This window comes from Parambassis ranga, chromosome 4 (genome assembly GCF_900634625.1).
Source record: "Parambassis ranga chromosome 4, fParRan2.1, whole genome shotgun sequence".
NCBI classification, from domain to species: Eukaryota; Metazoa; Chordata; class Actinopteri; family Ambassidae; genus Parambassis; species Parambassis ranga.
Window position 1 is genome coordinate 1 of NC_041025.1, and position 13,048 is coordinate 13,048.

At 51.1% G+C, this 13,048-nt stretch overlaps 1 pseudogene; it reads left to right on the forward strand.

The window, feature by feature from the left end:
* Positions 1-12,664: 12,664 nt before the first annotated feature.
* Positions 12,665-12,787, forward strand: LOC114435230 (uncharacterized; annotated as a pseudogene).
* The last annotated feature ends 261 nt before the right edge of the window (positions 12,788-13,048 follow it).

Sequence of the window (13,048 nt, forward strand, 5' to 3'; positions counted from 1 at the left end):
CGGTGGGACACATGAGGGAGGAGCAGGTAATCACCGGGAGGAGGAGGGAGAACACAAGGAGGGGGAAGTCAAGACGCCTGCAACGAGAGGAGAGTCAGTGAACAACAAAACAGGAAATGCCAAAATAAAACAGGAAATAACACAGGCAAAACCAAAACACAAAACAAAAGCCCTGGCTCAAACCTGAAACCCTGACAGCAACACAACCACATGTCAGAGTCACAGCGTGACTACGCAAGCATGACACGCGTCAAGACACGCCGCAGCTGACGAGAAAGCAGCTCACGGCCACACTACTCCAGAAGCGCCCGATCTCGGAAGCTAAGCAGAGTCGGGCCTGGTTGGTTAGTACTTGGATGGGAGAGCGCCTGGGAGCACCGGGTGCTGTGAGCTTTTCTGTCTTTGGACAATTGAGGACTTTATGTTCCTTCCTGCCTTTGATCTGAGAATTCTGACGTCTGGTAACCACGGCAACCGCGGCTAGCAAACAGTTAGGCGCGGTTACCACAATTACCTGGGCACATGCACCTTCCGTTTTTTGGTCTTTGATGGACAAAGAAAGCAAGACGTGCATAAAATACACCATAATTGAGGACTTTATGTTCCTTCCTGCCTTCGATCTGAGAATTCTGACGTCTGGTAACCACGGTAACCGCGGCTAACAAACAGCTAGGCGCGGTTACCACAATTACCTGGGCACATGCACCTTCCGCTTTTTGCTCTTTGATGGACAAAGAAAGCAAGACGTGCATAAAATACACCATAACTGATACCAAAGCAGGTGACAAAAACTACACAAGGCAGGCCACAAAAGTGGTTTACTGGCTACAAAGGCTACAACAGATGTTTAGTGGACACACACACGTGCGAGAAAAGAGGCAAAGTGTCTTTTCTTTTTGTAAACATCTGCTCAGCACTGCAGCGCAGCGCCTTCACGGCACCAGGGGCACGAGGACTTTCCCGGCGCGGTTTGCTTGGTTTAGCCCGGGGAGGGGGGATTAAGAGTGGGTGAACAGGTTGTAGCGGTGCGCAAGGTGGCGGTAAGGTCAGCGGGAGGATGCGTGGGTGAGCAGGAGAGCGTGGGCATTGTTGGACGGCAGCGCGCAGGGCAGAGCTGACAGAGAGCGTCTCTACATCTGCTCATCACAGCAACTGTCAGGGTTGCGTGTCAGTGCGGACACAGATGCAGAAAGCAGAGCAGGTATAGCAAAAGCGTCTTTTATTTTACGCCCGCAGGGCAAAAAAACCCAAAATCAACAACAAACTAAGGGTAACACTAAGCGTGGCAAAAACGAAGTTCTAGCACAGATTCATAACAGTCAAAAAAAACCAAAGCAAGGCTTAGTCACCGGGAGATCACTGGAGTCAATGCTGGCAAGGCACACGCACAATCCCAAAGCGACGAGACGAACTAGCACTGAGTGCAGGGAGGACAGAGACTAAATACAAAAGGATCAGGGTGGACAATTGGACACAGGTGGGACACATGAGGGAGGAGCAGGTAATCACCGGGAGGAGGAGGGAGAACACAAGGAGGGGGAAGTCAAGACGCCTGCAACGAGAGGAGGGTCAGTGAACAACAAAACAGGAAATGCCAAAATAAAACAGGAAATAACACAGGCAAAACCAAAACACAAAACAAAAGCCCTGGCTCAAACCTGAAACCCTGACAGCAACACAACCACATGTCAGAGTCACAGCGTGACTACGCAAGCATGACACGCGTCAAGACACGCCGCAGCTGACGAGAAAGCAGCTCACGGCCACACTACTCCAGAAGCGCCCGATCTCGGAAGCTAAGCAGAGTCGGGCCTGGTTGGTTAGTACTTGGATGGGAGAGCGCCTGGGAGCACCGGGTGCTGTGAGCTTTTCTGTCTTTGGACAATTGAGGACTTTATGTTCCTTCCTGCCTTTGATCTGAGAATTCTGACGTCTGGTAACCACGGCAACCGCGGCTAGCAAACAGTTAGGCGCGGTTACCACAATTACCTGGGCACATGCACCTTCCGTTTTTTGGTCTTTGATGGACAAAGAAAGCAAGACGTGCATAAAATACACCATAATTGAGGACTTTATGTTCCTTCCTGCCTTCGATCTGAGAATTCTGACGTCTGGTAACCACGGTAACCGCGGCTAACAAACAGCTAGGCGCGGTTACCACAATTACCTGGGCACATGCACCTTCCGCTTTTTGCTCTTTGATGGACAAAGAAAGCAAGACGTGCATAAAATACACCATAACTGATACCAAAGCAGGTGACAAAAACTACACAAGGCAGGCCACAAAAGTGGTTTACTGGCTACAACAGATGTTTAGTGGACACACACACGTGCGAGAAAAGAGGCAAAGTGTCTTTTCTTTTTGTAAACATCTGCTCAGCACTGCAGCGCAGCGCCTTCACGGCACCAGGGGCACGAGGACTTTCCCGGCGCGGTTTGCTTGGTTTAGCCCGGGAGGGGGGATTAAGAGTGGGTGAACAGGTTGTAGCGGTGCGCAAGGTGGCGGTAAGGTCAGCGGGAGGATGCGTGGGTGAGCAGGAGAGCGTGGGCATTGTTGGACGGCAGCGCGCAGGGCAGAGCTGACAGAGAGCGTCTCTACATCTGCTCATCACAGCAACTGTCAGGGTTGCGTGTCAGTGCGGACACAGATGCAGAAAGCAGAGCAGGTATAGCAAAAGCGTCTTTTATTTTACGCCCGCAGGGCAAAAAAAACCCAAAATCAACAACAAACTAAGGGTCACACTAAGCGTGGCAAAAACGAAGTTCTAGCACAGATTCATAACAGTCAAAAAAAACCAAAGCAAGGCTTAGTCACCGGGAGATCACTGGAGTCAAGGCTGGCAAGGCACAGGCACAATCCCAAAGCGACGAGACGAACTAGCACCGAGTGCAGGGAGGACAGAGACTAAATACAAAAGGATCAGGGTGGACAATTGGACACAGGTGGGACACATGAGGGAGGAGCAGGTAATCACCGGGAGGAGGAGGGAGAACACAAGGAGGGGGAAGTCAAGACGCCTGCAACGAGAGGAGAGTCAGTGAACAACAAAACAGGAAATGCCAAAATAAAACAGGAAATAACACAGGCAAAACCAAAACACAAAACAAAAGCCCTGGCTCAAACCTGAAACCCTGACAGCAACACAACCACATGTCAGAGTCACAGCGTGACTACGCAAGCATGACACGCGTCAAGACACGCCGCAGCTGACGAGAAAGCAGCTCACGGCCACACTACTCCAGAAGCGCCCGATCTCGGAAGCTAAGCAGAGTCGGGCCTGGTTGGTTAGTACTTGGATGGGAGAGCGCCTGGGAGCACCGGGTGCTGTGAGCTTTTCTGTCTTTGGACAATTGAGGACTTTATGTTCCTTCCTGCCTTTGATCTGAGAATTCTGACGTCTGGTAACCACGGCAACCGCGGCTAGCAAACAGTTAGGCGCGGTTACCACAATTACCTGGGCACATGCACCTTCCGTTTTTTGGTCTTTGATGGACAAAGAAAGCAAGACGTGCATAAAATACACCATAATTGAGGACTTTATGTTCCTTCCTGCCTTCGATCTGAGAATTCTGACGTCTGGTAACCACGGTAACCGCGGCTAACAAACAGCTAGGCGCGGTTACCACAATTACCTGGGCACATGCACCTTCCGCTTTTTGCTCTTTGATGGACAAAGAAAGCAAGACGTGCATAAAATACACCATAACTGATACCAAAGCAGGTGACAAAAACTACACAAGGCAGGCCACAAAAGTGGTTTACTGGCTACAAAGGCTACAACAGATGTTTAGTGGACACACACACGTGCGAGAAAAGAGGCAAAGTGTCTTTTCTTTTTGTAAACATCTGCTCAGCACTGCAGCGCAGCGCCTTCACGGCACCAGGGGCACGAGGACTTTCCCGGCGCGGTTTGCTTGGTTTAGCCCAGGGAGGGGGGATTAAGAGTGGGTGAACAGGTTGTAGCGGTGCGCAAGGTGGCGGTAAGGTCAGCGGGAGGATGCGTGGGTGAGCAGGAGAGCGTGGGCATTGTTGGACGGCAGCGCGCAGGGCAGAGCTGACAGAGAGCGTCTCTACATCTGCTCATCACAGCAACTGTCAGGGTTGCGTGTCAGTGCGGACACAGATGCAGAAAGCAGAGCAGGTATAGCAAAAGCGTCTTTTATTTTACGCCCGCAGGGCAAAAAAACCCAAAATCAACAACAAACTAAGGGTCACACTAAGCGTGGCAAAAACGAAGTTCTAGCACAGATTCATAACAGTCAAAAAAAACCAAAGCAAGGCTTAGTCACCGGGAGATCACTGGAGTCAAGGCTGGCAAGGCACAGGCACAATCCCAAAGCGACGAGACGAACTAGCACCGAGTGCAGGGAGGACAGAGACTAAATACAAAAGGATCAGGGTGGACAATTGGACACAGGTGGGACACATGAGGGAGGAGCAGGTAATCACCGGGAGGAGGAGGGAGAACACAAGGAGGGGGAAGTCAAGACGCCTGCAACGAGAGAAGAGTCAGTGAACAACAAAACAGGAAATGCCAAAATAAAACAGGAAATAACACAGGCAAAACCAAAACACAAAACAAAAGCCCTGGCTCAAACCTGAAACCCTGACAGCAACACAACCACATGTCAGAGTCACAGCGTGACTACGCAAGCATGACACGCGTCAAGACACGCCGCAGCTGACGAGAAAGCAGCTCACGGCCACACTACTCCAGAAGCGCCCGATCTCGGAAGCTAAGCAGAGTCGGGCCTGGTTGGTTAGTACTTGGATGGGAGAGCGCCTGGGAGCACCGGGTGCTGTGAGCTTTTCTGTCTTTGGACAATTGAGGACTTTATGTTCCTTCCTGCCTTTGATCTGAGAATTCTGACGTCTGGTAACCACGGCAACCGCGGCTAGCAAACAGTTAGGCGCGGTTACCACAATTACCTGGGCACATGCACCTTCCGTTTTTTGGTCTTTGATGGACAAAGAAAGCAAGACGTGCATAAAATACACCATAATTGAGGACTTTATGTTCCTTCCTGCCTTCGATCTGAGAATTCTGACGTCTGGTAACCACGGTAACCGCGGCTAACAAACAGCTAGGCGCGGTTACCACAATTACCTGGGCACATGCACCTTCCGCTTTTTGCTCTTTGATGGACAAAGAAAGCAAGACGTGCATAAAATACACCATAACTGATACCAAAGCAGGTGACAAAAACTACACAAGGCAGGCCACAAAAGTGGTTTACTGGCTACAAAGGCTACAACAGATGTTTAGTGGACACACACACGTGCGAGAAAAGAGGCAAAGTGTCTTTTCTTTTTGTAAACATCTGCTCAGCACTGCAGCGCAGCGCCTTCACGGCACCAGGGGCACGAGGACTTTCCCGGCGCGGTTTGCTTGGTTTAGCCCAGGGAGGGGGGATTAAGAGTGGGTGAACAGGTTGTAGCGGTGCGCAAGGTGGCGGTAAGGTCAGCGGGAGGATGCGTGGGTGAGCAGGAGAGCGTGGGCATTGTTGGACGGCAGCGCGCAGGGCAGAGCTGACAGAGAGCGTCTCTACATCTGCTCATCACAGCAACTGTCAGGGTTGCGTGTCAGTGCGGACACAGATGCAGAAAGCAGAGCAGGTATAGCAAAAGCGTCTTTTATTTTACGCCCGCAGGGCAAAAAAACCCAAAATCAACAACAAACTAAGGGTCACACTAAGCGTGGCAAAAACGAAGTTCTAGCACAGATTCATAACAGTCAAAAAAAACCAAAGCAAGGCTTAGTCACCGGGAGATCACTGGAGTCAAGGCTGGCAAGGCACAGGCACAATCCCAAAGCGACGAGACGAACTAGCACCGAGTGCAGGGAGGACAGAGACTAAATACAAAAGGATCAGGGTGGACAATTGGACACAGGTGGGACACATGAGGGAGGAGCAGGTAATCACCGGGAGGAGGAGGGAGAACACAAGGAGGGGGAAGTCAAGACGCCTGCAACGAGAGGAGGGTCAGTGAACAACAAAACAGGAAATGCCAAAATAAAACAGGAAATAACACAGGCAAAACCAAAACACAAAACAAAAGCCCTGGCTCAAACCTGAAACCCTGACAGCAACACAACCACATGTCAGAGTCACAGCGTGACTACGCAAGCATGACACGCGTCAAGACACGCCGCAGCTGACGAGAAAGCAGCTCACGGCCACACTACTCCAGAAGCGCCCGATCTCGGAAGCTAAGCAGAGTCGGGCCTGGTTGGTTAGTACTTGGATGGGAGAGCGCCTGGGAGCACCGGGTGCTGTGAGCTTTTCTGTCTTTGGACAATTGAGGACTTTATGTTCCTTCCTGCCTTTGATCTGAGAATTCTGACGTCTGGTAACCACGGCAACCGCGGCTAGCAAACAGTTAGGCGCGGTTACCACAATTACCTGGGCACATGCACCTTCCGTTTTTTGGTCTTTGATGGACAAAGAAAGCAAGACGTGCATAAAATCCACCATAATTGAGGACTTTATGTTCCTTCCTGCCTTCGATCTGAGAATTCTGACGTCTGGTAACCACGGTAACCGCGGCTAACAAACAGCTAGGCGCGGTTACCACAATTACCTGGGCACATGCACCTTCCGCTTTTTGCTCTTTGATGGACAAAGAAAGCAAGACGTGCATAAAATACACCATAACTGATACCAAAGCAGGTGACAAAAACTACACAAGGCAGGCCACAAAAGTGGTTTACTGGCTACAAAGGCTACAACAGATGTTTAGTGGACACACACACGTGCGAGAAAAGAGGCAAAGTGTCTTTTCTTTTTGTAAACATCTGCTCAGCACTGCAGCGCAGCGCCTTCACGGCACCAGGGGCACGAGGACTTTCCCGGCGCGGTTTGCTTGGTTTAGCCCGGGGAGGGGGGATTAAGAGTGGGTGAACAGGTTGTAGCGGTGCGCAAGGTGGCGGTAAGGTCAGCGGGAGGATGCGTGGGTGAGCAGGAGAGCGTGGGCATTGTTGGACGGCAGCGCGCAGGGCAGAGCTGACAGAGAGCGTCTCTACATCTGCTCATCACAGCAACTGTCAGGGTTGCGTGTCAGTGCGGACACAGATGCAGAAAGCAGAGCAGGTATAGCAAAAGCGTCTTTTATTTTACGCCCGCAGGGCAAAAAAACCCAAAATCAACAACAAACTAAGGGTAACACTAAGCGTGGCAAAAACGAAGTTCTAGCACAGATTCATAACAGTCAAAAAAAACCAAAGCAAGGCTTAGTCACCGGGAGATCACTGGAGTCAAGGCTGGCAAGGCACACGCACAATCCCAAAGCGACGAGACGAACTAGCACCGAGTGCAGGGAGGACAGAGACTAAATACAAAAGGATCAGGGTGGACAATTGGACACAGGTGGGACACATGAGGGAGGAGCAGGTAATCACCGGGAGGAGGAGGGAGAACACAAGGAGGGGGAAGTCAAGACGCCTGCAACGAGAGGAGAGTCAGTGAACAACAAAACAGGAAATGCCAAAATAAAACAGGAAATAACACAGGCAAAACCAAAACACAAAACAAAAGCCCTGGCTCAAACCTGAAACCCTGACAGCAACACAACCACATGTCAGAGTCACAGCGTGACTACGCAAGCATGACACGCGTCAAGACACGCCGCAGCTGACGAGAAAGCAGCTCACGGCCACACTACTCCAGAAGCGCCCGATCTCGGAAGCTAAGCAGAGTCGGGCCTGGTTGGTTAGTACTTGGATGGGAGAGCGCCTGGGAGCACCGGGTGCTGTGAGCTTTTCTGTCTTTGGACAATTGAGGACTTTATGTTCCTTCCTGCCTTTGATCTGAGAATTCTGACGTCTGGTAACCACGGCAACCGCGGCTAGCAAACAGTTAGGCGCGGTTACCACAATTACCTGGGCACATGCACCTTCCGTTTTTTGGTCTTTGATGGACAAAGAAAGCAAGACGTGCATAAAATACACCATAATTGAGGACTTTATGTTCCTTCCTGCCTTCGATCTGAGAATTCTGACGTCTGGTAACCACGGTAACCGCGGCTAACAAACAGCTAGGCGCGGTTACCACAATTACCTGGGCACATGCACCTTCCGCTTTTTGCTCTTTGATGGACAAAGAAAGCAAGACGTGCATAAAATACACCATAACTGATACCAAAGCAGGTGACAAAAACTACACAAGGCAGGCCACAAAAGTGGTTTACTGGCTACAAAGGCTACAACAGATGTTTAGTGGACACACACACGTGCGAGAAAAGAGGCAAAGTGTCTTTTCTTTTTGTAAACATCTGCTCAGCACTGCAGCGCAGCGCCTTCACGGCACCAGGGGCACGAGGACTTTCCCGGCGCGGTTTGCTTGGTTTAGCCCGGGGAGGGGGGATTAAGAGTGGGTGAACAGGTTGTAGCGGTGCGCAAGGTGGCGGTAAGGTCAGCGGGAGGATGCGTGGGTGAGCAGGAGAGCGTGGGCATTGTTGGACGGCAGCGCGCAGGGCAGAGCTGACAGAGAGCGTCTCTACATCTGCTCATCACAGCAACTGTCAGGGTTGCGTGTCAGTGCGGACACAGATGCAGAAAGCAGAGCAGGTATAGCAAAAGCGTCTTTTATTTTACGCCCGCAGGGCAAAAAAACCCAAAATCAACAACAAACTAAGGGTCACACTAAGCGTGGCAAAAACGAAGTTCTAGCACAGATTCATAACAGTCAAAAAAAACCAAAGCAAGGCTTAGTCACCGGGAGATCACTGGAGTCAAGGCTGGCAAGGCACAGGCACAATCCCAAAGCGACGAGACGAACTAGCACCGAGTGCAGGGAGGACAGAGACTAAATACAAAAGGATCAGGGTGGACAATTGGACACAGGTGGGACACATGAGGGAGGAGCAGGTAATCACCGGGAGGAGGAGGGAGAACACAAGGAGGGGGAAGTCAAGACGCCTGCAACGAGAGAAGAGTCAGTGAACAACAAAACAGGAAATGCCAAAATAAAACAGGAAATAACACAGGCAAAACCAAAACACAAAACAAAAGCCCTGGCTCAAACCTGAAACCCTGACAGCAACACAACCACATGTCAGAGTCACAGCGTGACTACGCAAGCATGACACGCGTCAAGACACGCCGCAGCTGACGAGAAAGCAGCTCACGGCCACACTACTCCAGAAGCGCCCGATCTCGGAAGCTAAGCAGAGTCGGGCCTGGTTGGTTAGTACTTGGATGGGAGAGCGCCTGGGAGCACCGGGTGCTGTGAGCTTTTCTGTCTTTGGACAATTGAGGACTTTATGTTCCTTCCTGCCTTTGATCTGAGAATTCTGACGTCTGGTAACCACGGCAACCGCGGCTAGCAAACAGTTAGGCGCGGTTACCACAATTACCTGGGCACATGCACCTTCCGTTTTTTGGTCTTTGATGGACAAAGAAAGCAAGACGTGCATAAAATACACCATAATTGAGGACTTTATGTTCCTTCCTGCCTTCGATCTGAGAATTCTGACGTCTGGTAACCACGGTAACCGCGGCTAACAAACAGCTAGGCGCGGTTACCACAATTACCTGGGCACATGCACCTTCCGCTTTTTGCTCTTTGATGGACAAAGAAAGCAAGACGTGCATAAAATACACCATAACTGATACCAAAGCAGGTGACAAAAACTACACAAGGCAGGCCACAAAAGTGGTTTACTGGCTACAAAGGCTACAACAGATGTTTAGTGGACACACACACGTGCGAGAAAAGAGGCAAAGTGTCTTTTCTTTTTGTAAACATCTGCTCAGCACTGCAGCGCAGCGCCTTCACGGCACCAGGGGCACGAGGACTTTCCCGGCGCGGTTTGCTTGGTTTAGCCCGGGGAGGGGGGATTAAGAGTGGGTGAACAGGTTGTAGCGGTGCGCAAGGTGGCGGTAAGGTCAGCGGGAGGATGCGTGGGTGAGCAGGAGAGCGTGGGCATTGTTGGACGGCAGCGCGCAGGGCAGAGCTGACAGAGAGCGTCTCTACATCTGCTCATCACAGCAACTGTCAGGGTTGCGTGTCAGTGCGGACACAGATGCAGAAAGCAGAGCAGGTATAGCAAAAGCGTCTTTTATTTTACGCCCGCAGGGCAAAAAAACCCAAAATCAACAACAAACTAAGGGTCACACTAAGCGTGGCAAAAACGAAGTTCTAGCACAGATTCATAACAGTCAAAAAAAACCAAAGCAAGGCTTAGTCACCGGGAGATCACTGGAGTCAAGGCTGGCAAGGCACACGCACAATCCCAAAGCGACGAGACGAACTAGCACCGAGTGCAGGGAGGACAGAGACTAAATACAAAAGGATCAGGGTGGACAATTGGACACAGGTGGGACACATGAGGGAGGAGCAGGTAATCACCGGGAGGAGGAGGGAGAACACAAGGAGGGGGAAGTCAAGACGCCTGCAACGAGAGAAGAGTCAGTGAACAACAAAACAGGAAATGCCAAAATAAAACAGGAAATAACACAGGCAAAACCAAAACACAAAACAAAAGCCCTGGCTCAAACCTGAAACCCTGACAGCAACACAACCACATGTCAGAGTCACAGCGTGACTACGCAAGCATGACACGCGTCAAGACACGCCGCAGCTGACGAGAAAGCAGCTCACGGCCACACTACTCCAGAAGCGCCCGATCTCGGAAGCTAAGCAGAGTCGGGCCTGGTTGGTTAGTACTTGGATGGGAGAGCGCCTGGGAGCACCGGGTGCTGTGAGCTTTTCTGTCTTTGGACAATTGAGGACTTTATGTTCCTTCCTGCCTTTGATCTGAGAATTCTGACGTCTGGTAACCACGGCAACCGCGGCTAGCAAACAGTTAGGCGCGGTTACCACAATTACCTGGGCACATGCACCTTCCGTTTTTTGGTCTTTGATGGACAAAGAAAGCAAGACGTGCATAAAATCCACCATAATTGAGGACTTTATGTTCCTTCCTGCCTTCGATCTGAGAATTCTGACGTCTGGTAACCACGGTAACCGCGGCTAACAAACAGCTAGGCGCGGTTACCACAATTACCTGGGCACATGCACCTTCCGCTTTTTGCTCTTTGATGGACAAAGAAAGCAAGACGTGCATAAAATACACCATAACTGATACCAAAGCAGGTGACAAAAACTACACAAGGCAGGCCACAAAAGTGGTTTACTGGCTAAGGCTACAACAGATGTTTAGTGGACACACACACGTGCGAGAAAAGAGGCAAAGTGTCTTTTCTTTTTGTAAACATCTGCTCAGCACTGCAGCGCAGCGCCTTCACGGCACCAGGGGCACGAGGACTTTCCCGGCGCGGTTTGCTTGGTTTAGCCCGGGGAGGGGGGATTAAGAGTGGGTGAACAGGTTGTAGCGGTGCGCAAGGTGGCGGTAAGGTCAGCGGGAGGATGCGTGGGTGAGCAGGAGAGCGTGGGCATTGTTGGACGGCAGCGCGCAGGGCAGAGCTGACAGAGAGCGTCTCTACATCTGCTCATCACAGCAACACAACCACATGTCAGAGTCACAGCGTGACTACGCAAGCATGACACGCGTCAAGACACGCCGCAGCTGACGAGAAAGCAGCTCACGGCCACACTACTCCAGAAGCGCCCGATCTCGGAAGCTAAGCAGAGTCGGGCCTGGTTGGTTAGTACTTGGATGGGAGAGCGCCTGGGAGCACCGGGTGCTGTGAGCTTTTCTGTCTTTGGACAATTGAGGACTTTATGTTCCTTCCTGCCTTTGATCTGAGAATTCTGACGTCTGGTAACCACGGCAACCGCGGCTAGCAAACAGTTAGGCGCGGTTACCACAATTACCTGGGCACATGCACCTTCCGTTTTTTGGTCTTTGATGGACAAAGAAAGCAAGACGTGCATAAAATCCACCATAATTGAGGACTTTATGTTCCTTCCTGCCTTCGATCTGAGAATTCTGACGTCTGGTAACCACGGTAACCGCGGCTAACAAACAGCTAGGCGCGGTTACCACAATTACCTGGGCACATGCACCTTCCGTTTTTTGGTCTTTGATGGACAAAGAAAGCAAGACGTGCATAAAATCCACCATAGTTGAGGACTTTATGTTCCTTCCTGCCTTCGATCTGAGAATTCTGACGTCTGGTAACCACGGCAACCGCGGCTAACAAACAGCTAGGCGCGGTTACCACAATTACCTGGGCACATGCACCTTCCGCTTTTTGCTCTTTGATGGACAAAGAAAGCAAGACGTGCATAAAATACACCATAACTGATACCAAAGCAGGTGACAAAAACTACACAAGGCAGGCCACAAAAGTGGTTTACTGGCTACAACAGATGTTTAGTGGACACACACACGTGCGAGAAAAGAGGCAAAGTGTCTTTTCTTTTTGTAAACATCTGCTCAGCACTGCAGCGCAGCGCCTTCACGGCACCAGGGGCACGAGGACTTTCCCGGTGCGGTTTGCTTGGTTTAGCCCGGGGAGGGGGGATTAAGAGTGGGTGAACAGGTTGTAGCGGTGCGCAAGGTGGCGGTAAGGTCAGCGGGAGGATGCTTGGGTGAGCAGGAGAGCGCGGGCACTGTTGGACGGCAGCGCGCAGGGCAGAGCCGACAGGGAGCGTCTCTACATCTGCTCATCACAGCAGAGCAGCGACACATCAGAGTCACAGCGTGACTACGCTAGTATGACATGTGTAAAGATACGCCGCAGCTGACGAGAAAGCAGCTCACGGCCACACTACTCTAGAAGCGCCCGATCTCGCCTGGTCTCGGAAGCTAAGCAGAGTCGGGCCTGGTTGGTTAGTACTTGGATGGGAGAGCGCCTGGGAGCACCGGGTGCTGTGAGCTTTTCTGTCTTTGGACAATTGAGGACTTTATGTTCCTTCCTGCCTTTGATCTGAGAATTCTGGCGTCTGGTAACCACGGCAACCGCGGCTAGCAAACAGTTAGGCGCGGTTACCACCATTACCTGGGCACATGCACCTTCAGTTTTTGGTCTTTGATGGACAAAGAAAGCAAGACATGCATAAACTACACCATAACTGATACCAAAGCAGGTGACAAAAACTACAGAAGACAGGCTACAAAAGTTATTTATTGGCTACAAAG